Consider the following 24,075-nt stretch of genomic DNA (forward strand, 5'->3'; position numbering starts at 1 on the left):
GCGGCTCCGGCACAGGCGGGGTGGGCTGGGAGCTGGGGCTGCATCTGCGTGGCACCACGGGGATGGGGACGGTGGGGACACGTGCCATGCCCTGCTGTGATGTATATGGAGGTGATGGGATTGGTGGCATTGCTGCTCCCTCCTCATCACCCCATAACCCCATCCCTGCCCTGTGCTCACAGCCCCATCTCCCCCATCCCCGTAACCCCCATGCCCATCATCTCCCCCCCAGCCCCTCTCTGGCCCAGGCTGTAATTACCGCACGCAGCGTTTTGATTGCTCCATTCCAATTAATTAAACACGGCAGTGACCCAAATTATGATCTCTTGTCTTGTACGGTGCCGTATTTTTAACCTTAACTGTCTGGGCTGTGTTTAGATTTCCAATCCGGGCAGAAGTGTCACCCGGGGAGAGTGACTGGTGTTGAACCGAGCCTTCCCGTGACAAAACCTGTAATTAGAAACCCTCGTGTCCCGGAGACGGGTCTTTAAAGCTGTCAGAAGCCAAGATCCAGTCATTTGATACAAGACTATCATTACTGTGCCGAACCTATTAGCTGCAGGTAAATAACAGCCTGTACTGGGGACGGGAAGCAGGCGGGCTGGGGAATTTGCTGGCTCTTAATTAGGAGCAGCGGTGCAAGGGCTGATTTCCCCTACTAATTCTCTTCATTAGGAGCGGGCTGTGGGGCTGCCCCCGGTGCTCCCCCTGCCGATGCCACGTCCCCTGCCCTGTGTGGCAGTGGGGCACAGGTCCGCTCCTCCTATCCCCGCTGTGGGCCCTGCTGAGGCAGTGCAGGGCTGCTGCGTGTCCGTGCAGGTGGCATTGAGCCTCTTGCTGGGGATCGATGATGTTCAAGCCCCACTGCCTGGCCGGGGATTGATGGCCCCCAGCCCGGGTGGAGGATAAATCTGGGGCTGCCGTGGCTTTTAGAGTGCTTGTCTGGGTGACATATTCGGTTGGTTTGAATGTCTGGATGGAAAATCAATCACCGGGGCCGCTTCCGTCCCCACTGCCCCCTTTCGCGCTACGTTTTAATTTGCCAGTCTGCGGGTTTCGTACACAAGGATCCATCTATATTTGTGTCAAGCTGTGTTGCCTTTGTCTCCCTGCGCTGCGTAATCCTCCCAGCCCCACGGGCTTCGTGTGGTGCCCAGCATCCGAGGGCAAAGGGTGCTGCTGGGCACGGGGGCATCTTTGTCCCTGCTCTGCTCCCGAGTGCAGAAACCTTGCTGGGGATGGGAGCGGGGAAACCAAGGCACAGCACGCCGTGGGGTGTTGCAGAGATGGAGGGAGGAGAGGGATTGGAGGAGAGAGGGGACGCAGCGTGCATGCGGGACCCCTTCCTGCTCTGCCCCACATTGCACTGAGAGGATCCCCACGTCCACGCTGTGGCACTGAGGCGTGCTGTGGGGCCGGCAGGGACCCCAAGCCGTGCCGCAGCGCTGGTGCCGCCTGCCTGGCCCTCTCCGGCCTGCCCCCGCCTGATCCCTCTCCCGCAGACGCTCTCCCTGACACTGGCTGACAAGAGCCATTTCCAAGATGGATTGATTCAATTTAGCACCGATTTTTTGCTGGGCTCGGTGACGTACGGCTCCCCAGCCGGCGCTGGGCGGCACGTGACTCCCCAGCGCCCGCCGTCATTACAGCAGCTCAGCACCGGCTGCTGCCGCCCGCCTCGCCTAATCGGCCCTGTGTGTACTGCCAGAACGGGAGGGGGCACGTCCTGCCCTATCACTGCTCTGTGGGGATGCTGTGCTGCATCCTGCCTGGGCTCCAGATCCCGGGGTGCAGGGACAGCGGGGGTGCCGGGGGGTGGTACACAAAGATGCTGGCCGTGGTACCCAGGGATGCTGCTGGTGACACCCAAGGATGTCGGTGGGGCACCCGGGGATGTTGGTGCTGGTACCCAAAGAAACGCTGCCAGTGGTACCCAGGGATGTTGGTGGTGGTACCCAAAGGATGCTGACAGTGCCCAAGGATTTCGGCTAGTGGTAGCCAGGGATGCTGGCAGAGGTGCTCAGGGATGCTGTTGGCTGTGTCGGTGGGGATACCCAGGGATTTTGATTAGCTGTACCCAGGGATGCTAGTGGCAGTACCCAGCAGTGTTAGCAGTGGTGGAGCTGCCCGTGGGGCTGCACGGGGCGGATTTTGTTTTGTTCCCTCGTTTTCTGTTGTGTTTTTTTCTTTTTTTTTCCTCTGGGCTTGATGAGTACGTCTGGTTCTCTCTCTCTGTCTGTCTTCTCCTCGCTCCTTCCTTTGGAGGCAAATGGCTGACTGATTGCTTTTCATCTCCCGCTCTGAGGAGCTGTAAGAGCTACTTTATACAAACATCAATTACAGGCACGTAATAAATTAAGGCTCCCTTACACCGAACCCATTAGAGTCCACTCTCATATCAAAGCGCTCCCATCACACACGGATTGGGGTGGAGTGGGGGGGAGGAGGGAGAGGGAGGAAAATGTCTTATTAGCCGGCAGATTGTTAGCAGAACACTGATTTAATTGTGTCTCCGCGCCCGAGCGCGGGAGGAGGATGGGGGGCACGGCAGGGGGGTCGTGGGGCCTGCCAAAAAAGAAATGCCCAGGGATTGTTCCCTTCCCCGAGGTGCTTGGGGGCAGCGTCCTCCCGGGTTTGTCCCCATGCCAGCGCCGGCTGCCAGCGCTGCTCCTGGTAACGGCCGGGGGGGCTGCAGCCCGAAGCGCCCCCCTGGCTGCTGTCTGCAAAGCCTCCTGCACCCGGCTCCAATCCCTTTGGGCTGCCACCTCCAAGCCCTTTGCTGTGCCCTGTGCACGCACAGCTGTGGGCGGCGGGTGATGGCGAGGGTCCCCCCCAACACTGCGGAGCAGCTGTGGGGCACTGTGGCATCCTGTTGCTGGAGGATTAAGGGACTTGGTGACAGGGTGTGTGGGGGCACAGTGGGCACCCCTGGGCACCCAGCATCGTCCCCGTGGGCTGGGGCCCTGTGGCGTCATACAGAGGCAGAAAGAGAGACCGGGAGCAACCTCGAGGCCGGGAGCAAGCTTCCCTTCAGGACAAAGGCGCCTGCATCCGCCAGCAGCTCCCGCTGCCTCTGCCTGCGAATAAATAGCCTCCAGGCTGTCAGTCTGGCACTACCCCCGGGGCTGGAGGCACTTGGAGAGGAACGGAGCCCAGGAACAGCAGGCATGGCTGGAGCTCTGCCCAACGGGGCTTGGCAGGCACTGGCACGGCGCGCCGGCGCGCTTCGCCCAGGCAGAGGGCTTCCTCCAAAACCTGCAGCACCCGTGGCCCTTAGGATGGGTACAGAGCTGTCTCCTGGCTGCTGGCATGGGCCGGGGGCTGCAGCAGGATCTGTGGGGCTGTCTGCAAGGGCGTGGAAGGGTTGTGCATCTGCGTGCTCGGATGTGTGCACCTGCACGTGGGTCTGCTGGGGCTCGACGTCCTTTGCAGGGACACTGGGGCTGTGCATCCCGCTGTGCAGAGCCCTCGTGTTGTGCAGGGATGGAGGTGTGCACACACGCACGCATCCTGCTGTGCAGAACCCATGTGCACCAGCTGTGCTCCTGCACACACACACACGGGTGCCCAGTTTGGGGAACGGGCCTTCAGGGTGCGCCATTCACTGCCCTCCCTTTCAGGGCTTTATCTCCCCTGCAAGGCTCCTGCAGCCCTCCGTTCCCTTTCTGCCCTTCTGAGCCTGACATTTACATATTAATATTTTCCAAGGGAGGCAATGCGTTGCGGTGCAAGTGTCTGCATTGTGGTTGCACATAATGTAAAGTGAGATAAAGCGCCCGGCTCCGCTATGAATAACTGCAAATGAAAACCCATGTGGCCATAAAAGCCTTCACATTTGCCCTGTCAGCATGTGGTACATCGGCTAAACAACTGATTTAGCTTTTCTTTTTTTCAAGGTTTATCGCCACTTACAGAGGACATGCTCTTTGTGTACTGCCTGTCGCTTTCTGCTCAGCTTCCTTGTCACTTCCTGTCGGCGTCCTCCCATTCGGCCCCAAAACGATGCTCCGCTCCTAAAGCGCCCTGACAGCCTCTATTAGCTCCCGGCCCCATCCAGCTCTGTGCTGCTGGGGCCATTTATCTCCTCGGCGCAGAGAGCTGTTATCGCGTTACCCGCCTGCTCGTTACGGCCCCTGTCATTTGGCTTCTGCTGATGTGGGGATTTGGGATGGGGTCCCGCCGGGGAGGGATGCGCTCTGCGGCGTTACGGGGTTTGCTGTGGGCTGGAGAGAAGAAAGGGGACCCCGGCAGCGCTGAGCCTCGGATCCAGCCTCCAGGAGTCCCTTTGGTGCCACCTCTGTGTTGCGCTGAGCCTTGGATCTTACCCTCCAGGAGTCCCTTTGGTGCCACCTCTGTGCTATAGGGTGCAGCAGGAAGAGGTGGGGGCCCCATTAACTGTATTTCAATCTACTCCTCCGCTCTGAACCACCCCACTGCCCCCAAAGGCACCGACTGAGGTGGCCCCGGGGTGAGGGCGACGTCCCTGCGGGATGTCACCTGAAGGAGCCGGTTTGGGAGCAGGACCTGAAATACAGGTGTGGGGCTGGCAAGGCAGCTCCGTGCCGTGGCCCGGTGGCTCTGCAGGCGCCGAGTGGGGACACGGAGCCACCTGGCCCCTGTCCAGGTAACTGGAGCTCCCTCCTTGCATCCCCTCTCGCTGTTATTTCAGCAGCAGGATGCAGCTCGGTTTACGGGACCAGGCAGATTTTTATCGGTCCCTTCCATCCGTGTGCTTGGTGACCGTCGCCATCAGCGGGGCCTTAGGTAGAGGGGACAAGTGGTGTGACAGTGCTGAGCACAGGGGCTGCTGGGCTGTACCCGCTCCTGAGAGCAGTGGGGTTTGCAGTGTGGGGACTGTGACGCACCGCCCCCTGTGTCACAGAGCAGTGAGTTTGCCCCACGTGCCGTGTTGTCCCCCTGTGTGGCAGTGTGGTGGGTTTGCTCCCTGGGCACCGTGCTACATTGTCCCCTGTGTTGTCCCAGCACGGCTGTTGCAACCTTTGCAAAGCTTTTGCAAGCTTTGGGGTGTGCAAGCTTTGGGGTGCAGCACGTGGGGGGTCCCAACCGACACTGGTTTTTCTTTTTTTGGGGGGAGAGCTCTCCTTGGGCCTCGTAACAGCCGCTGGGGCTTGCATCAGAGCGTGCTGTGGTGGCAGGGGGAATTTCACAAGCGCTTTCCTGCCTCAACCTGCCCCTACCCGTTGCTCCGGGGGGGGCCGTGCGGGGCAAGGGGGTGGAAAGCATGGGGTTGGGGGGTTGTTTACAGCAGCAGAGCTTGTTTCCTTCCACCTGCCTCGAGGGAAGCAGTTAGCAATTTGTTAGTCAAACCAGATGAGCCTTCCTGGAGCCGGCTTCCTGCCAGGCCAGGCTGCTGAGCATCGCCCAGCCGGGCCCCCCCTGCTCCCCGCCGCCGCCCTGCCGGGTCCCACTGCCCACGCTTGGCCACACCGCCGGCGTGGGAACTGTAGCTGTGCAGGGGAAGGGCAGCTGGGATCGGGATTGTGCTCCCTGACCCCGAGGTGCACCTCTCCCCCAATATCCGTGGGGTGGCGGTGCTCGGGATGCTCTGCAGGGCTGGGAAGGTGATGTCTTTGAGGTTGCTTGGAGTGGCGGCATGCTCGTGACGTGCCAAGCGCCGTGCAGCGAGCGTGGCACTGAGAATGTGAGCTGGGCATTGTGCAGCGGGCACAAAGCAACGTGCACGGAGCACCAGGCCTTCTGCCTTGCACACCGGCTGTCACGCACTGTGCGCTGAGCACTGATTATTGTGCTGCCCATCACGCACCGAGCGCTGGGCAGCACGCGCTGAGCGCCAAGCTTTGGGCACTGAGCAATCCTGCATTGGGGCACTGAGTGTCATGTGCCAAGTAGCGAGCGTCGAGCACGGAGCACCGTGCACCCAAGGAGCACGGGCAGCACCCAAGCCAAGCGCAGTGCCCACACAGGGCCGGGAGGTGCCAGCCTGCTCCCCCTCTCTCCCCGAGTGGCGCCGGGTGATAAATAAGGAAGTTAACACCCAACCCGGGCTGCTAATTAGCTTTTAACCTGTACCAGCAGTTAACTACAAAGGCACTCATTTGTTCCGGGGAGCTGGTAGCGTAGAAAGAACGAAACACGGCCAATTTTGTTCAGGATGAATTAAGACTTGCAAATGTAAAATGAGTTCATCTATTTAATTAAGTAGCGGCAATATGGATGTTAAATTAAGTTAATGGCAGGCATGCCAAAACAAGGTTAGAAAAACCCCGTCCTGGTCGGGGGAGGGGGGTCCGGATGTTGACGTGGGGTGGGGACGTGCTGCCCCCAAGGTTTGGGGGGTGACGCCTGGCCCCGCAGTGCTGTCGGTGCTGACCTGCTAAAGATGCAGGATCCTGGAGGGGCATCGGAAGGAAATAATAACCCTCTGATTTGTGGCTCCGGGGTTGTGGCAGCCAATGGGAGGCCCCTTGCCATCGCCGTGCTCCATCTGAACTATTCCCCACAGAAATCAAACCCACGTACAAGCCCTCCCGCGCAGCCCCTGCTCCCGCGCTGACCCGCGCCGCGCCGATTATCGCCGCGCATCGCAGCCGGAGACAGGAACATTCATTAAAATTTGAAACACAAATGGAAAATTGCTACTTGAAGCCTCCTCGCCGGAGAGGCGGCCGGTTGATCAGAGACCTCATTAATGTATCTAATGCGCGGGGAACAATTAGGCTGCTCGAAGCCATCCTTCTCCCCACCAGGGAATGGGAAGAAAAGGGGAAGAAACCCCCTTGATGCCTTCGGCCAACCCAAAGGGTCGGGGCTCGCCGCCTCCTACGAGACAGCGGAGAATCTCCCAGCACCCCATCGCCCGCTCCTCCCCAACTTTGGCAAAGGGGGAAGGTGGAAAAGCTGATTTCTCGCAGCCGTCCTCCCGTAATTAGCCGGTTCCGTGGCCATATGTTTTATTTATGAGCCGAGGGCGGAGGGAAGTGGAAGCGGAGGAACGGCCGTGCCCTATATATCTGCAAATAAAACACTTCATTTCCCTCCTGGGGAATGTCACCTCGAGAAACCATCGCTTCCCTGCTCACCGCCCCATCCAAATCGCAGGCTGGAAATGGCTTTGTGGGCCTGGCTGGCGCTCAGATGGGTTTAAAATATGGATTTATGTCTTTATTCTGCATAGGCAAAGGTCAACAAGAGCAGGAAATCATTGCGGAGCCGCTTATTTACTGCCAGAGGCGGGTGCTGTGCTCGGTTATCCATCTGTCTGCGTGCGGCCAACGGCGCGGTGTCCCGGAGGATGCATGGCACAGGGGTGGGAACACGGGAGCCGAGTGCTGTCAGCGCCGTGGCAATGGGGCAGCGGGGTCACCGGTGCCACCAGAGCTTTGCACCAGGCTTTCCGAGGTGTAACCCACAGGTGGCAGCTTGCTGGCGGCGTCGGGGATGATGGGCTGCGGTTTGGGGTCAGACCCCGCAGGGACACGGTGATCCCATGCATGGGTGACGCGGTGACCCTATGGGGACATGCTGACCCATGGGGACGTGCTGGCCTCACAGCGCAGGACTGGAGGAGCCAGCAGTGCCCGGTGCCTGTGCGTGGCGGTGCGCGGGCGCGCTGCGCTCTCATGCTTTGCTAATTCCGCCTGGCACCTGCCCCAGCTCCCGACGGCTCCGCGCGAACACGAACCAATTAATCCTCCGGCGCTCGGGGAAGTGGGTCAGGCTCGTCAGGCTCCCGCTAACGAGGGGCGAGGCTGCTGAACCGGGTGGCCGGGCGGGTGCCCGCGTCCCCTGCGTCCCGTCTCCCCGCGGGGTGGTAAGTGGGGAAACTGAGGCAGGGCGGCTGTAATCCCCCCCCCCCTTGGGCTCTGCAAACCCAGCGGGAGGTGGTGGGTAATTCGCTTGGGCCGAGGCGCAATGGAGGGACGGGTCGGTTTCCCAGCGGGGTGCAGGGATGCCCCCCAGTGCCGTGCCTCAGTTTCCCCGCTGCGCACAGTGGGGGCTGTGGGGTGCTGTTGGGATTTGGGGTTCTGCTACCCCGGGCGACTGTGGGGAGCGGAGGCAACTGAGCCCCTTTGAAGTGCAGCCCAACTTCCAGGAGTGAAGCAATTCTCGTTTGCATAATGAACAAAGGGAGCAGGGGGGAGGCGAAACCCCAAACCCCAACCTGGCAGCCTGGCGCGTCCCTCCCTCCCAGCCCGCTCCGCCATTGGCCTGTAATTACAGGTTTATTGCCTGTACAGCTATTGTGTAATGACATGTTTGCAAATTAATTTTTATGGCTCATGCCATCGGTGGGGGGAGCAGAGGGGAGGGGGGGGGGGTGGGGAGGCAGGCGGAGGAGGGGGGCCCCTATTCATCGCTGCCGATGGCTGCGTGAGCCCAGCAAATTAAAACCCTATAAAAGCGTGACAGCTGCGAGCGGAGATTGGGGGGATTGGGGTAATGATGGAGGGTCCCTGGGGAGCCCCATCCCTGATGGCAAGGGAGGGGGGGGGGAGGAAAGGGCTGTGTTGTCCCCGCTGCATTTGCAGCCCTCCTGCTGTGTGGCAGCCATGCTGGCACCGCATGGCACTGAGCAACCCCATAACTGTGAGCGCCCCGTAGTGCTGAGCACCCCATACCTGCACATGCCATGGCACTGAGCGCCCCATAACTGCACATCCCATGGCAATGAGCACCCCGTAGCTCAGAGCAGTGCAGAGGAACTGCCTTGGGGGGGGGGGGGGGTAGAGCGGGGCAGAGCGATGACTCAGGGGACGGGCCAGAAATACCTCCAGCACCGATCTTGACAGATGTAGGTTAGGAAGGAAGAAAAGACATGATAATAATCCGCCGACCTGGAATTAGAAAAGCAATATTTAACGGGGAGGGGGGGGGGGGGGGGGTAGAGCATGAGGTGGAGGAAGAGGTTGTAGTTTTTGATGGGTTCCTTTCTTCCCCCAACCTGGGGGGTTGCGTTTGCGCGTGCACACGCGTGCGTGTGTTTGCACTGGCGTGTCTGGGTGCATGCGTGTGCCTTTGCGGCTCCGAGATCCTTTGCAGAGCTCCCACAGGGGCATAGGGGGGAAGGGGAGGGACACCCCAGGAGCCCCCAATCCTACACCGCAGGCTGGGGCGGAAGGCGGGGGCTGCGGTGGCCTGCAGCTCCCAGCAGCGCGTTGGGCTGGCCATTATCGTACAGGATGTGGCTTTCTCTTGCAGGGGAGAGATATCACACGTCGCCTTCTTGAACTTTGGTGTTAAAAGCAGGCGGCAGCTTGGGAAGAGAGGGCGTGCAAGGGAGGGGGGGGGGGGGGAAGAGCACGCACATGCACCCTACGTGCACCCGGGCACGCGTGCACACCCATGGGTGCACAGCCGTGCATGCATGCAAAGCCTTGCTCACACATCCGTGTGCAAACCCACGCGTGTAAATGCGTGTGTGCAAAGCCACGCACGGATCCGTGCACACCCATGTGCGCCCATTCCCTTCCTCCCCCCAACTCCCCCCCCCCCCCTCCGGCTGCTGATGCCGTACTCGAGCAGCCGGAGCCTGGCCCCGGTTACTATGGAGCAGGCGGGCTGTGCAGCCGCCGCGCTGCTCTAATAGCATTTATTAGCCCTATTTGCCTGCGAGCATGTCTTCCCGGATCTGATAATGCATCAGTGGAGAGGGAATGTGTGAGATGCTATCGGGAGCCTGATTACAGCACGGAGCCCCCCCCCCCTCCGGAGCTGGGGCAGGACCGCAGCGTGCCCGCGGTGCCGGAGCGCCAAACTTGGGTTCTTTCGGGGTGCTTTCATTTTTATTTCACGTGGTTTTTTTTCCCCTCCGTTTTTATTTTAACAACCCCCCCGCTCCCCCCCCCCCCCCCTTTCCTCCTCCATCGGCAAAATGAAATAAAAAGAAGAGATAATCTGGGTGGGAGAGTTAAGAGGGGGCGGAACGGAACCTTTTTTCTCCCCAAAGCGAAGGGGACCAAAAAGAGCCTTTTTCTCCCCAAAGTGGCGGTACTGGAGGGGGGGGGGGGGGGGGGGGGGGGAATCAGCTCTCAGTGCGGGCTGCGCTGCCCCCACCGCTCCCTGCCCTCTCCCTTTCATTAGGGCAGAGACAAATCTGCTGTCAAGCCGCCAGATTTCCAATTTACCGATAATGATTCTTGCATGAAAATTGATCGAGAGGGGTTTGGCCGCCCTCCTCCTCCCCTGCCCGGTGCTGTTGGGAGGCGGAGGGGGGGGGAGGTTTGGGTTTCTCCTCCCGCTGCCTCTCGCCTTTCTTCCTCCCATCTCCGGGACAGACGCACAGACCCACAGATGGACCCACGGACGCTCTGAGGGTCCCCCCCCCCATCTCTCCCCGCTCCGTCTCTGTGCCCCCTCCTCTCTCTCCCCCCCCCCCCCCCCCCACCGCTACTCCCATTTTCCTCCTTCCTCCTCCCCCCCACGCACTTGATTTTCCCTCCTCCTCCTCCTCCTCCCTCCCCTCCCCTCCTCGCGCTATTTTTTCGCCTCTCGGTTTATTTTTCCAACCCCCTGCGTGTGGCTCGCCGCTCATTTTTGGGGTGGCTTTTTTTTTTTAAATTATTTATTTTTTATACAGATAGATATTTCGTTTTTAATTTTTTTTTAATATATATTTATATATATATTTTTTTTCTTTTTTCCCTCCTGACACTTCACCTCGGGTCATTTTATTATTATTATTTTTTCCTTCTCGTTATTTTTTTTTTCCCCTTGGCCGCAATGGAACTGTAACACAAGCCATGTTCGGGCTGAAACCCCCCCTCTATTACCTACCAGGTAAGGCACCGAGCGGGGACCGACCCTTGGGGGGGTCTCGGCGGGGACCCCCCAGCCTCAAGTCCACCTTTGTCCCCAAGGGGGGGCCCAGGGGGAACTTTCCTTTTCGCCGTACCCAAATGCGTTTTGGGGTGCAGAGAGCTTTGCACAGGGCGGGGGCACTCTCAGCTGTATTTTCTTTGGAGTGGGGGGAATCCTACCTCTCTGAGCCCACAGTTCCCCCCCCCCCCCCCCGCATGCTACCGATGGAGAGGGCTGTGCTGGCTGTGTTTGGGGTCCGGGAGGATCTTTGGTGCCCCCAGTGCAGAGCACCAAACTTTGCTTTTTTGCCCCAAACGGGCACCGCGGGGACCCCACCATCACCAGCAGACCCCACAGTTGGCGGGGTGCACACTTTAGGGGCGGGATGGAGGGGGCTCAGGCTCAGGATTGGGGCGCCCCCCCAGCAGCTGGGTGGTGATGGGGCTGTCACCCCATAGGCAGCGCCGTTTCCCTGCAGGGGTGCCGGGGTGGGGCGGGGGGGGGGGGGAATTGTTGCAGGAAATGCCTTTTGCATGTGGCTCTGCATAGGGGAACGCAGCCGCCGCGCCTGCGCCTCTGCAACCTTGGGGGGCACCGCGGGGCAGCGGCTCTGCCTGGGGGGGCACCGCCAGCTCTGAGCTCCCTCCTGGATGATGAGGGGGGGGTCGCATCCCCATCCCATCGCTCGCTCTGCTGCTGTCACCCCCTGGGGGTTGATGGGGACACCTGGAAGCGCTCCGTGCTGTGTTTGTAACGCCGAGTTCCCCGCCACGCTGAGCCGTGTTTACCGACGGCGTCTCCTGTTGCGTGGAACTTTGTCGTGCCGCTCGTTGCCAACGCGCTCGTCGTAATGCACCCGGCTGCTCCGCACCCCCGTGACGGGCTGCTCAGAGCCTGAGGTTGGGAGAGGGAGTCCCCCAAAACAGCCCCCAAAGCTGCCCAGCCCCGTTCGCTCAGCGTCCATCAGGTGGTCCGTTTGCCTCCAGCAGATAAAAGCGAGGTTGAGAGTGGTGAAGTGTCGCCCGGCGTGGTTTGAAGCAATTAAGGCAAATGGTTGTTGGAGCAGAAGGGTGGGAGCAGGGCGCTGCGCTGCTCGGTGCCCTGTTTGGGGCTGGCAGAGATGGGATGGGACATGGTGGGTGCCACCAACCTGCTGCCACTCCACATGCTGGTGATGGAGCCAGAGGGGGCTTCCAGTGCTATGGGGATCCTTGCGCTAAGAACAAGGGGCACCCCGTGCCCTAGTGGTTTGTGTGTGGGGAACACGCTTGTGAGATGCAGGGATGCAGCTGGGACCTTGTGGACAGTGACAGCAGCAGCCCTGAGAGCATCCCCTGAGGGCCACAGCCCTGCAGAAGGCAGCAGCCTGTTGGCACGGCACCGTGCTGCCTTTTGGGGTCCTCTGCCCGTGGGGCGTCCCTGACCACAGGGCGTTCATCCCCCAGAGATGAACCCCGTAACCCTCAACCACGAGGAACTCAAACACAGGGAACCGTCGGCAGCCGCTGACTCAGGGCCTCCCCAAATGGTTCCTATTTTTTGCTCTGGGGACGGGAATATTTCGCCGGAGGATCAAAGCAGATGGAGGGATCTGGGTGATGCCGCGCAGACACCCGCTGGCTCCAGGCATGAGTCACCGCGCCGGCACGGCTGCTGGGGTGGGGATGGCCGCCCCCGGCTGCTGCGGGGTGCTCAGGGTGGGGGGGTCCGCCTCGCTCTTCCTCGCCGGGTGCTGTGGGGCACAGGAGGGCACCTCCTGCCTTCCTCCTCCTCCTCCTCCTCCTCCTCCTCTTCTTCTTCTCCTCCTCGCCAGCCCTAAATTCGGTCACCATGGCAACCGTGTCAACCACTTTGCAGCTTCCCCGCGAGGATTTGCCAAGATGGGGGGGGGGGGGTGAGAGGAGCTGGGGGCGGGTGCTGGGGACATGGGGACATTGCCTTGGGGACACAGTGGTGACGCTTCCCCTCTGCCAGCATGCTGCGTGCCGTGAGACCAGCATTGTGCCTCCTGCCTGGGGGGGAGGCTCATGGGCTTATTTCCCAACCCCTCTCCCCTTTGCTCCCTCTTTCCCTCCTTCCTTCCCCCACAAGCCCTTTATTCCCATCCTAACCCTGGTCCTAGGGACAACTTTTGGAGCTTTCAGCGCTGCACCCTGCTCCCTTCCAGGCCCGTACAGCAGGTGCTTCCTTTTTTTCCCCGTGCCCCCCCCTCACCATTCACCCCCCCCTTGTTTGGCACTGGCTGCTGGCACCTGCAGGGCTGCTCCTTGGCACTGCACGGCAGCACGTGCGTGGGCACAGCACCGGGGTGCACTGCCAGGGTGGGGGGTGCATGTGTGTGTGTGCGAGTGTGGGGAACATGGGCCACCCTGCCCCTTTTTATTTGCCATGCTTATTTTGTATCCTTCTGAATTTTTAATTCCTTTTAATTAGTTTTTTTTTTTTAAATTATTATGATTATTTTATTTTGTTTCCTTCCAGTGCAGCGCATCCTCCCCTGGGCATCGCCAACATTGGGGCACTTATGACACCTTCATGCTACCAAATGCCCGAGGCCCACTGTGCTCCAACATAACCCCAGCAGGGAACCAAACCCCACTGCATGCCAAGGAGAGCACCACAGCCCCCCCGCAGCCCCCCATGAATGCTTTAATTGCCACAAATTAAATGGGTACAGCCCATGAGGACGGGGGGGGGGGGGGGGGGAGCTGAGCTGCTCCGCTCCGGAGGGTTCCCTCCTTCCCTCCTTTCTTTTTGTAATAACGCTTTAAAGATGTTTGACATCTGTAACAAACAGCTGGCATCCTGTTATGGAAGAATGTCCTTTTATTTCCGAGCAGGTTGAACTGTCATTAATAGTATAATTAGGTGATTATCGGCGTACAGCAGAAAACTGCTTAATTGCACAGCCAGCTTCGTGAGGATCCCGGCTCCTTTATGGCCGCGTTCTGTGGAGCCGCCTGAAATTTCCGCGCGCCGCGCCGTTGTTTTTCCACATTGATTATTATTTTTTAATGCCTGTGACAGCTGTAGGAGCGTGGCAGGCAGCACTGTGCCGCCGGCGAGAGGGGTGCAGGGGGGGGACACCCGGGCTGGCACTCATCACCGCCCCCCCCCCTTCCCAAGGGGATTTTCTTAACCCCATGTGTGCCAGGCTGGTCTTGGGGAAGGGGATGGGGCAAAGGTGGTTGGTGGCCATCCTTTCTGCTCGGTGCCATGCTGTGGAAACACTGTGTCTCCATCCCCATCTTCAGCTCCATTCCCATCCCTGTTCCTGTGCTCATCCCCATCCTTTATCTCTGTCCCATCCCTGTTTCTGTTCTCATCCCCATCCTTTATCTCCCTCCCATCCCCATCCCTGTTTCTGTGCTCATCCCCATCCTTTATCTCCGTCCCATCCCCATCCCTGTTCCTGTGCTCATCCCATCCTTTATCTCCCTCCCATCCCCATCCCTGTTCCTGTGTTCATCCCCATCCTTTATCTCTGTCCCATCCCTGTTCCTGTGCTCATCCCATCCTTTATCTCCGTCCCATCCCCATCCCTGTTCCTGTGCTCATCCCATCCTTTATCTCCCTCCCATCCCCATCCCTGTTCCTGTCCTCATCCCCATCCTTTATCTCTGTCCCATCCCTGTTTCTGTTCTCATCCCCATCCTTTATCTCCCTCCCATCCCCGTCCCTGTTCCTGTCCTCATCCCCATCCTTTATCTCCCTCCCTTCCCCATCCCTGTTCCTGTCCTCATCCCCATCCTTTATCTCTGTCCCATCCCTGTTTCTGTTCTCATCCCCATCCTTTATCTCCCTCCCATCCCCGTCCCTGTTCCTGTCCTCATCCCCATCCTTTATCTCCCTCCCCTCCCTGTTTCTGTTCCCATCCCCATCCTTTATCTCTGTCCCATCTCCATCCCTGTTCCTGTCCTCATCCCCATCCTTTATCTCCCTCCCATCCCCGTCCCTGTTCCTGTCCTCATCCCCATCCTTTATCTCCCTCCCTTCCCCATCCCTGTTTCTGTTCTCATCCCCATCCTTTATCTCTGTCCCATCCCTGTTCCTGTCCTCATCCCCATCCTTTATCTCCCTCCCATCCCCATCCCTGTTCCTGTCCTCATCCCCATCCTTTATCTCTGTCCCATCCCTGTTCCTGTCCTCATCCCCATCCTTTATCTCTGTCCCATCCCTGTTCCTGTCCTCATCCCTAACACCACCCCATCTCACAGAATCACCAAGGTTGGAAAAGACCTTCAAGATCATCCTGCCCAACCATCCACCTGTCACCAATAGTTCTCACTAAACCATGTCCCTCAACACAAATCCAAACGTTCCTTGAGCACCTCCAGGCTTGGTGACTCCATCACCTCCCTGGGCAGCGCATTCCTGACCACTCTTTCAGAAAAGTAGTATTTCCTAGTATTTCTCATTCCCATCCCTGTCCCCAACCCCATCCCTACCCCCATCCTATCCCTATGCCTGTCTCCATTCCATACCCATCCCATCCCCAACTCCATCCCCATTCCCATCCCATCCTATCCTATCCCCATTCCATCCCCATCCTCATTCCATCCCAACCCCAAGTCCATCTCCATCCCATCTCTGTCCCCATCCCATCCCATCCCCATTCCCATCCCCATCCCCATCCCATCCCATCCCCATCCCATCCCCATCCCATCCCATCCCATCCCATCCCATCCCATCCCATCCCATCCCATCCCATCCCATCCCATCTCATCCTCATCCTCATCCTCATCCCATCCCATCCCCAACTCCAAATCCATCTCCATCCTCAAGTCCATCCCCATCCCATCCCATCTGTCAACGGTTTACGACAACGACACCATCCTATCCCCATCCTCATCCAATCCCATTCTATCCCCAGTCTCAAGTCCATCCCTATCCCATCCCCATCCTCATTCTATTCTATCCCATCCTCAACCCCAGGTCCATCCCTATCCCATCCTTTCCCCATCCCTGTCCCATCCCATTCCTGTCCCCATCCCCGTCCCCAGGATGTGGTGCTGTCAGCAGAGCAGATTTCTGTGCCCACCAGACAATAGTGCTTTGTATCTCCCCCATTGCTGCGAAACACACTTGTTAGCGCTGCATCTTTGTGCTGTAAATTTCCATGGAGTAATTACGCCTTAATTTATGATAATCCGGGGTGGGCTCTGGAAGGGGGGATGAGCGCCAGTCAAGTTGGGAAGTTGTTCACCCAACCCCGGGGTCCCCGTGGTCCCCACGTGGCTGGGATGGTGCAGTCACATCCTGCATGCAAACTTCTCCTCTGCCAACGTGCAGAGCCAGGAGGGTTTCCCCAGGCCTGGATGTGAGTGGAGATGCCCAAAGGATGCTGCTTTCGGTGTACAGTGGGACCGTGTGGGTACATTTTGCAGCTGCATGGTGGATGGGGACACTGCCCGTGGCAAGGTGTGTGGGTTTGGGTCATCCTGGAATGCCATGCAGTGGCATTCTTTGCCATGCCATGCAATGTCTTTCTGTGTCATGCTGTGCCATGCGTTGCCGTGCCATGCGCAGTGCTGTCCCCATGCCACCAGCATCACAAGCTGCCCTCTCCCCTCCCTGCAAGCCATTGAGGTGCAGCAGCACTGTTCAGAGCGAGGGGGGGAGGCACTTCCCCTGGGCCTTGGCTCCCCTGAATCTCTCATCCCACCTTGGTCTGGAAGCCCTATTGCCCAGCAACGCAGGAAGGAGTGGAAATAGGTGCTCAGAGGAAGGGCTCAGGGTGAAGCAGGGTTGGAAACAGGAAGCTCTCCAAACTTCGTGTCCTCCTAAGAGCCCTAGAGGTGCCTCTGTGTGTCCTGAGCATCGCTCCCATCTAGGCTGAAGCCGAACCATATGGGGACCTTGGAATCCTGGTGCCACTGAGGAGGGGCATCGTGTCCCCATTGCCAGATCTGTGTCTGCACCTTGGGGCTGGGGCTGTCCCCAAGGATGTCCCCGTGGGGGTAAAGCCTCAGGGCTGCACCCCCTGCACCTGCAGCGCCAGTCCCTGTTCGGAGGCATCGCATACTGAGTGACATTTGCCAAGCGTAAAAATTCAATTAATTCCAGCAGGCAGATTAAATACAAGTGAATTTTAATAATTTGCTCTAAAGGCTGAGGATTACTGTAGGCAAAAGGAAAAAAAAAGGGAGGAAACGGTACGTGTGGGGGCACCGACTGGCCTGCATGGCTCTGGCACGTGGGCTCACGGGCACTAATTGTGCTAATTCCTGGCACGGGGCTCATGGGGGGGACTCAGGGAGCTCCTCCCCTGCTCTCTTCCCCACTGCTTTGTGCCATAGGCTGGGACATGGGGCAGTGCCCTGTGTTCACTCGCACCTTGCTGCATCCTCACCCACTGCTCTGTACTCCCAGCTGTGCTCCTGTTTTGCTTTTGCCATGGGTTCCCATACAGGCTGTGAACTCACAGTGAGGTCCGACTGCAACACAGGGTGTTGCTGCTGCTCCAAGCCCTCCTGTGCAGGGCTCATGGGGACATGGGGACACGGAGCCTGGCTGGGACCTCAGCAGCAGTGGGTAAATAAAATCCCAGCAATGTGGGGGGCACCGATTGCTGGCAGATGGCGCCGGTAGCTGGAAAATGAAAATACACCCAGTAAATTTCCTATTTGCCAGTGTTCATTTCTTATCCCAAGGTAAAACCTTCCCTCTGGCCGGCTCTGTGCCATCTGCATGTTCATAACACAGCAGCAGCAGGGGTGGCGTGCGCTGTGAACGCGGGGGTCCGTCTGTCTGTCCAAACTTCCATCCTGCTGGGTGCATCGCTCCGGCCTCCCCTGCAGCATGGCGTGGTGCAGCACAGCACAGCACAGCAGTAGGATTGATGGGATTGATGGAGATTGCCCGCGACCTTTGCTAGGACAAGAGGTATTACCATTAATACTTCTGTATTTCCTGGTTTCGCGTGGTGCATAAATCTCCCACGGAGGCAGGCGGGCAGGGAATCCGCCAGGCTGCCTTATTAATACTCAGCTCTTTGTTGAGCACCCAGCAGGGGCCGGGGGGGGGGGGAGCGTGCCTTTTTGGGGTGGTCTCCAACAGGTGCTGGGAAATCCCCAGTGCCCGTCACCCCCAAGCTTCCCATCTGGGTTTGGAAGCAGTAGGGCAGCCCCATGGCAACAGGGATGTGTTACAGGGCACTGTGCTGCAGCTTGGAGCTCTGCGTGGCTGGGGCTGCCCCTGATGCTAAAGGGATGCTAAAGGGCGATGCTTGCCCTGCACTGAGCTCATGCATCCATCCCAGCTCGCATCCCAGGGCTGGCTTTGGCCCCAGCCCCTCACCCTGCCCTGCTGCCCCCTAACCCTGCCCCACAGCCCCCAGCACTGTCCCCTTTGCCCCTCTCCTGCCCCATGCAAGACCCAGCCTGCGTGAGAGCCTCCGCTCCAATTTTATTCGCTCTGCTCCAGCCCATTTGCATAATCCACATAATCACCCTGGTTTTAATTGCCCACAACTCTGCAGAAAGATCATGTGGTTAAGTGGTAAATCATAATTAGATAAATAATTGGCTTGGCCACAGCAAGCTGCTTTGTTATACCTGCCATCTGCTGGGCAAGGGCTTCTCGCACCGAGAACAATGCGCTGCTGACAGCAACGCGGGCGCTCCTGCAGTGGGGCTGGGCTGGGGTGCAGGAATGGGGATGGGCACGGGGCTGGGAGGTGGCCTGGGTGCTCTGGGCCGTGCCTGACCTTGGCCAGTGCAATGCCCTGCACCCTCATGCAATGCCCTGCAGCCCTGTGCCATTACCCTGCAGCCCCATGCAATGCCCTGCACCCTCATGCAATGCCCTGCAGCCCCGTGCAACGCTCTGCACCCTCATGCAATGCCCTGCACCCTCGTGCAATGCCCTGCAGCCCCGTGCAATGCCCTGCAGCCCCATGCAATGCCCTGCAGCCTCATGCAATGCCCTGCACCCTCATGCAATGCCCTGCAGCCCCATGCAATGCCCTGCAGCCTCATGCAATGCCCTGCACCCTCATGCAATGCCCTGCAGCCCTGTGCAATGCCCTGCAGCCCCGTGCAATGCCCTGCAGCCTCATGCAATGCCCTGCAGCCCCGTGCAATGCCCTGCAGCCCCGTGCAATGCCCTGCAGCCCTGTGCAATGCTCTGCAGCCCCGTGCAATGCCCTGCAGCCTCATGCAATGCCCTGCAGCCCCGTGCAATGCCCTGCAGCCCTGTGCAATGCCCTGCAGCCCTGTGCAATGCCCTGCAGCCTCATGCAATGCCCTGCAGCCCCGTGCAGCGCTTGGCTCTGACCTATCTAATATCTGGTGGCACTGTGCAGTGCCCTGCAGCACCATCCGTGCAATACTTAGCAGTGCCGTGCAGTGCTTGGCTCTGACCCACGTGATACCCAGTGGCACTGTGCCATGCCCTGCAGCACTGTGCAATGCCCACCTCTCTCTCACATGATGCCTGGCAGCTCAGCGCAATGCCCAGATTTGATCTGTGCAATGCCCTGCAGCCCTCTGCAATGCCCTTGGATCCCTCTGCCCATCCCCTTGTAGCTGCTTTTCTCCAAAGCAGAGAGCTTGTTGTTCCCCTTGGCTCCTGCTTGCAGTTTTACAGCTGCAGCTGTTTGCATGCAGCCCCTCCCCAGGTGCTTTTGCTTTATAAGTCATTATGCTCCCACAGGGCTGGTGCTTTGGCAATACAGGTGAGGATGGAAATGGGTGCATGCAGGGCAGAAAGGCTCGGGAGTGGGGGGAAGGCATTTTAGGCATTTGCACTTTGGAGAAATGGGAAGTGGTGGTGGTGGTGGTAGTGCCCTGCTTGGGCTCAGCTCTGCTGGAGCAGAGCAGGGAGGAAAGTGGCTTTAAAGCACAACACAGGGTTGGGGACAGCTTGCAAAGATGCACTCGGGGCCGCAGCTGGGGAACAATGCTGCCTGCAGCCCTGGTGCTGATGGCAGTGCAGCTCCGGCCCCTCTGCCTCCAAACGAGCTCTGATTACTTTGCTTGTTGTCGTTTGCCAGATCAATGAGCCATGGAGCAGAGATCGATGGAAGCACGTGGGCTGATGGCACTGTGCCGTGCTGTGCTCCCATCCCCATCCTGGGGGGGATCTGGGGATCCCATCTCCATCCTCCTAGCTCTGGGGGCTACCCTGGACCCCTCCTGTGGAGCGACTGTGTAGGGTGGCCCAAAGTGCTTTGGAACATTTAGGGACACTGGGTGCTCTATGGGGACAGGCACCTTTGTTTTGGCTCATTAGAAAGCAGTGTGCAGGGAGGGTTGGGAGGAGGGCAGGAGCGCAGGCTCCAATCAATCAATTAATTAATTAATGGAGCGTGCTGGAGGTGCAGCGGCAGAGCTATTTTAATGAGGGATGGAAGATGTGCAGCAGCTCGGTGGGAAGACAGGTGGACAGGCGAGGACACGGTCCTGCTGCTTGTCCCCTACTGTCCCTGTCTCCCTTGCTGCTGAAGGTACCTGGTGCTGCTCAGGTGCTGCATTGAGGACCCACCACCCCTCGCCCATGACTCTGGGGGCCACTCCAGTGTGCCTGGCATCCCATGCAGCCATCACCAAACTTGCTGGCATCTTGCTGCCATCACCACCGTGTGCTTGTGCCACATATCCCGTGCCATGGCCTCACACCCTCCCTGCAGGAGTCTGGGGCTTGGCACGACATCCCCAGGATGTCACCTAGTGCCTGTCCTGCTGTGACACCTCCCTGGAGGTGCGTGTTGGGGACGTGCTGCCCGCCCTGGTTCTGGCCGCTTGCATTCAGGCAGCGCTGGGGCTCCACAATGTGAGGCAATTAGCATGGAAAATGTATGCAAAGCAGCTGTTCCCTGTGCGAGGCGTGTGCAGCTGGAGGCCGGCTCCAGATTGGGAGCAGAGGCAGTGAAAGGAGAGGAAGTATCGCTGGAGCCGGGGTTAAGAGGCAGAGCAGGAGAACAAAAGCCAAAGAGGGCAGCAGGGGCCTTAACCCCTTCACTGGCCTCAGCTGGGGCTCCCCACAGCCTCCCCATCCCTGCATCCTCCTCGTTGGGATGCAGCTGGCACCTGCAGGGACCTCTCTGCCCATGGCACCTGCTGGTGCCCGATGACATCCCGTGGTGGCCCTGGTGACATCCGACAGTGGTTCTGGGGGCTTCCCATTGTGGCTCTGGTGATGTCCCGTGATGGCCCTGGGCACCCCTCTTGATGGCCCTGATGATTTCTCTTGGTCCTGGTGTTGTCTGATGGTGGCTGTAGTGGGCTCCCATGGTGGCTCGTGCCATGGAGCACTGTCCTGAGCTGCTCAGCTCCCCTCTAAGCATTGGGCTCAGCCTGATGGGGTTCACAGATGGGAGTCCCAGCGCTGTGGCTGAGGTCGGTCCTTGGGGAGGATGCTCATCCTCTCTCTTGTACAGCTTTCTGCTGCTCTGTCGGGTGTTGGTTTTTTGTTTTTTTTTTTTCTTCCTGCTCCATTTGCCAGGGGCTGGAGATGCTGCCTGATCGTATTTGGTAATAAATTATTAGTTCCAGCACTTGTGCACCCATGAGCTCAAAATAGCTGCTTTTAAGCAGGCGGCTGGTGCAGGTTGAGTTCAATGGCAATCTGCTCTGAAGGGTACTTCATGCTCATTAGGGGCCTTTCAAGGTGCCTGTGCATTACTGGCAGAGGGGGACAAAGCAGAGGTGCTGAACCTGCCAGCACAGCGCTTCCCAGCAGCCTCCTGCAAGGGGGATGGGGGCGAGAGGGATGATGCAGTGACACTGAGCCCCCAGATTGTCCTGCAGAGCCCCCCTGCCAGCGCTCCCCATCCTCCTGCTGCAGCCACCCACCATCCCTGAGTCCTTTGGTGTCCCCGCTCCTGAGGTGGCGCCTGGCTGAGGTGGCAGCAGGAGACAAGGGGACGGGCTGGGAGCGGGGAGATGGAGACAGGGTGGGAAAGGCCATGCTGCAGGGGTGGGGTGAGCACCACCGTGTGCCCTGTGGGTCCCCATCCGTGCAGTGACACCGGCGTTCCAGCAGCTGCCTCCTGTGCTGCAGCCTGCTGCCTTCTAGCGGTCTGGTGCGTCACCTCTGCCCTGCGTGGTCCTGCTTCCACGTATGCCACCCCTACCAGCGCTGTCAACTCGTGTCACTCCTGCCCAGCCTTGGTTTTGCAGTGAGTATCCCCGTGTTTTGTGTATCCCCAGGGCTGTTGGGGTGTGTGTGTGTGTGGGGGGGGTTCATTTTGCATGTGCCCCTTTGCCACCGAGAGCGCATGCGCCCCTCTGCCGTTGTGTCGGTTTGGCTGCAGCTGCACACGCGGCCAGACTGGTTTTGCTCCTGCTGCTGGAGCAGCTCCTGCTGCCAAAAACCCGCCGGCGTCAGCAGGAGCAGGTGGAGGAGAGTGGCACGCGCCCAGCCCTGAGGTGTGGGGTGACCCTTGTGTGGGCACAGTGGATGGCGATGGCCTCGGCGACCCCGTGCTGCGTGTCCCTGTGGTCCCCACGGGGATGGAGAGCCGTGGAGCTCCATGCCTGAAGGCGGCACGTGGGTTTCTCTCTTCCTGCCCCCCAAGAACGGTGGCAGTGCTGTGGTGACTGCCCTGTTCTGAGGGTCCCACGAGTGCACCGGCAAGAGTGCATGGGTGTGCGCAGCCCCGCTGCAAAGCAGGAGGTTTCCAGGGAGCAGCGTGTAAAAGGGGGGGGGGGAGGCCAAAAAAAATCCACCCGCGCCATCAGGTTGTAATTAGAGAGCGCGGAGGTGGCAGGGCCAGGTCTGGTGTCTGCGAGGAGCCAGGGATGAAAGGGAGGAGTAATTACAGAGCCCGCGGGAGGCAGGAGAAGCGCTGATTAGCACAGCATCGCCAGGCTTTTATTGGGGCTGGGGGGGGGGGGGGGGGGCCCGTGTGGGGGCCACCAGGCAGTAAGGAGCTGTGTGGGGTGCTCAGCCCTATAGGGCTGTGCTGCAGGGCTGAACGCTGCACCCGGTGCCCCGTAATTACAGGGGGGGACCCCAACCTCACCGGGGCTCTGTGGGTTGGTGTGAAGCTAGGGGTGTGATGCCCCCCCCCTCCCCCCCCCCCCCCCCCCAACACCCTGTGCTGGGTTTGATTCCCAGCTGTTCGCATAATGAATTTACATGAGCCTGTCGTGTCGACAAGGCGGCAGTCAATGGCTGAGAGCAGCGGAGTTAATAAATGCTTGGATAATGAGGGCAGAGGGGAGCGCGCGGCCGCCTCTCCCGGGGCCGGGGGGGGGGCAAAGATTAATCCATGCTGAGTGGCACCCGCTGCCCCCCCCCATCCGGCCCTGTGCCCTCCCCTGCTCCACCTTGGCCGCCCCTCGCCCTCCAGCTGGCACAGGAGCCATTGGGGGTGACTTGTGCCAACGTGGCCACTGTGCGGTGCGATGGGACCCCTGACTGCATGGCCTCCCCCCCCCCCCCCCCCCCCCCCCAAGGTCTGCCCACCAGAGAGCAGGGCTAATTTTAGCCTGGCGTTAATGATTCTGCTCATTTAGAAATCTATTTTAAGGGTCCTGACATCAGCAGTTGCTGTTTTTGGAGGTGGAGAGCCCTGGAGCTCATGGCTGGGATAGCCAGGGAGGGAGGGGGGGGGACAGGCACCCCGATGGGGTGTGGGGTGCACTGTGTCATGCCCATATCCAAACCACCCCCCCCCTCCCCAGGTCCTATAGAGCTGTTGTGCTTTTGGGTGCAATGTTGGAGACCTGGGGGTACAATGAGGAGGATTTGAGGGTGTGCTTTTGGAGATGAAGGTGTACAGTGAGGGGACCTGGGGGTCTGGTGTGGTTGCAGTAGTGAAGGTTTGAAGGTGCTGTAGTGGGGATTCGGGTGTGAAATGGTGCATAGTGGTGCTGGGGATTTGGGGTTGCAGTGGTGGAGAGTTGGGGTTGCAAGGGTGGGAATTGGGATGTGCTACAGGGAGTGGGGAGGGGAGGGGGGGGAAAGAAGCTTGGGGGTACAGTGGGGAGCTGTGGTGGAGGTTTGTAAGTGGAGTAGTGGGGATTTGGGCGTGAAGCAGCGCCCACTGGGGGTTGTATTATGGGGGGGGGGCAATGATGGGGATTTGCAATTGCATTGGTAGGGATTGAGGCATATATGTGGGAGCACCCCGGTGAAGGTGCAGTTGCGAGGATTTGAGTACCAAATGGTGCTGAGTGGAGATGTGATGGCGTGGATTTGGGGGTGCAGAAGCAGTACTGTGGGGTTACGGTGCCAGCAACCTGGGGGCTGCGCTCCAGGGGATCGGAGGCTGCAGCGGTGGGGTTTTGGGGTTGCAATGGTTGCAGCACGGGATGCGGCTGCACCGTTTTGCCAGGGGGCTGCGTT

The 24,075-nt window shown here is 59.3% G+C and overlaps 1 protein-coding gene across 2 annotated transcripts in view; it reads left to right on the forward strand.

Moving 5' to 3' along the window:
• Positions 1-24,075, forward strand: part of GSE1 (Gse1 coiled-coil protein) — an 87,834-nt gene that overhangs the window by 50,193 nt on the left and 13,566 nt on the right. The window lies entirely within an intron of this gene.

The sequence above is a fragment of the Tympanuchus pallidicinctus genome, unplaced genomic scaffold (genome assembly GCF_026119805.1).
Source record: "Tympanuchus pallidicinctus isolate F22 unplaced genomic scaffold, pur_lepc_1.0 scaffold22, whole genome shotgun sequence".
In the NCBI taxonomy this organism is placed as follows: Eukaryota; Metazoa; Chordata; class Aves; order Galliformes; family Phasianidae; genus Tympanuchus; species Tympanuchus pallidicinctus.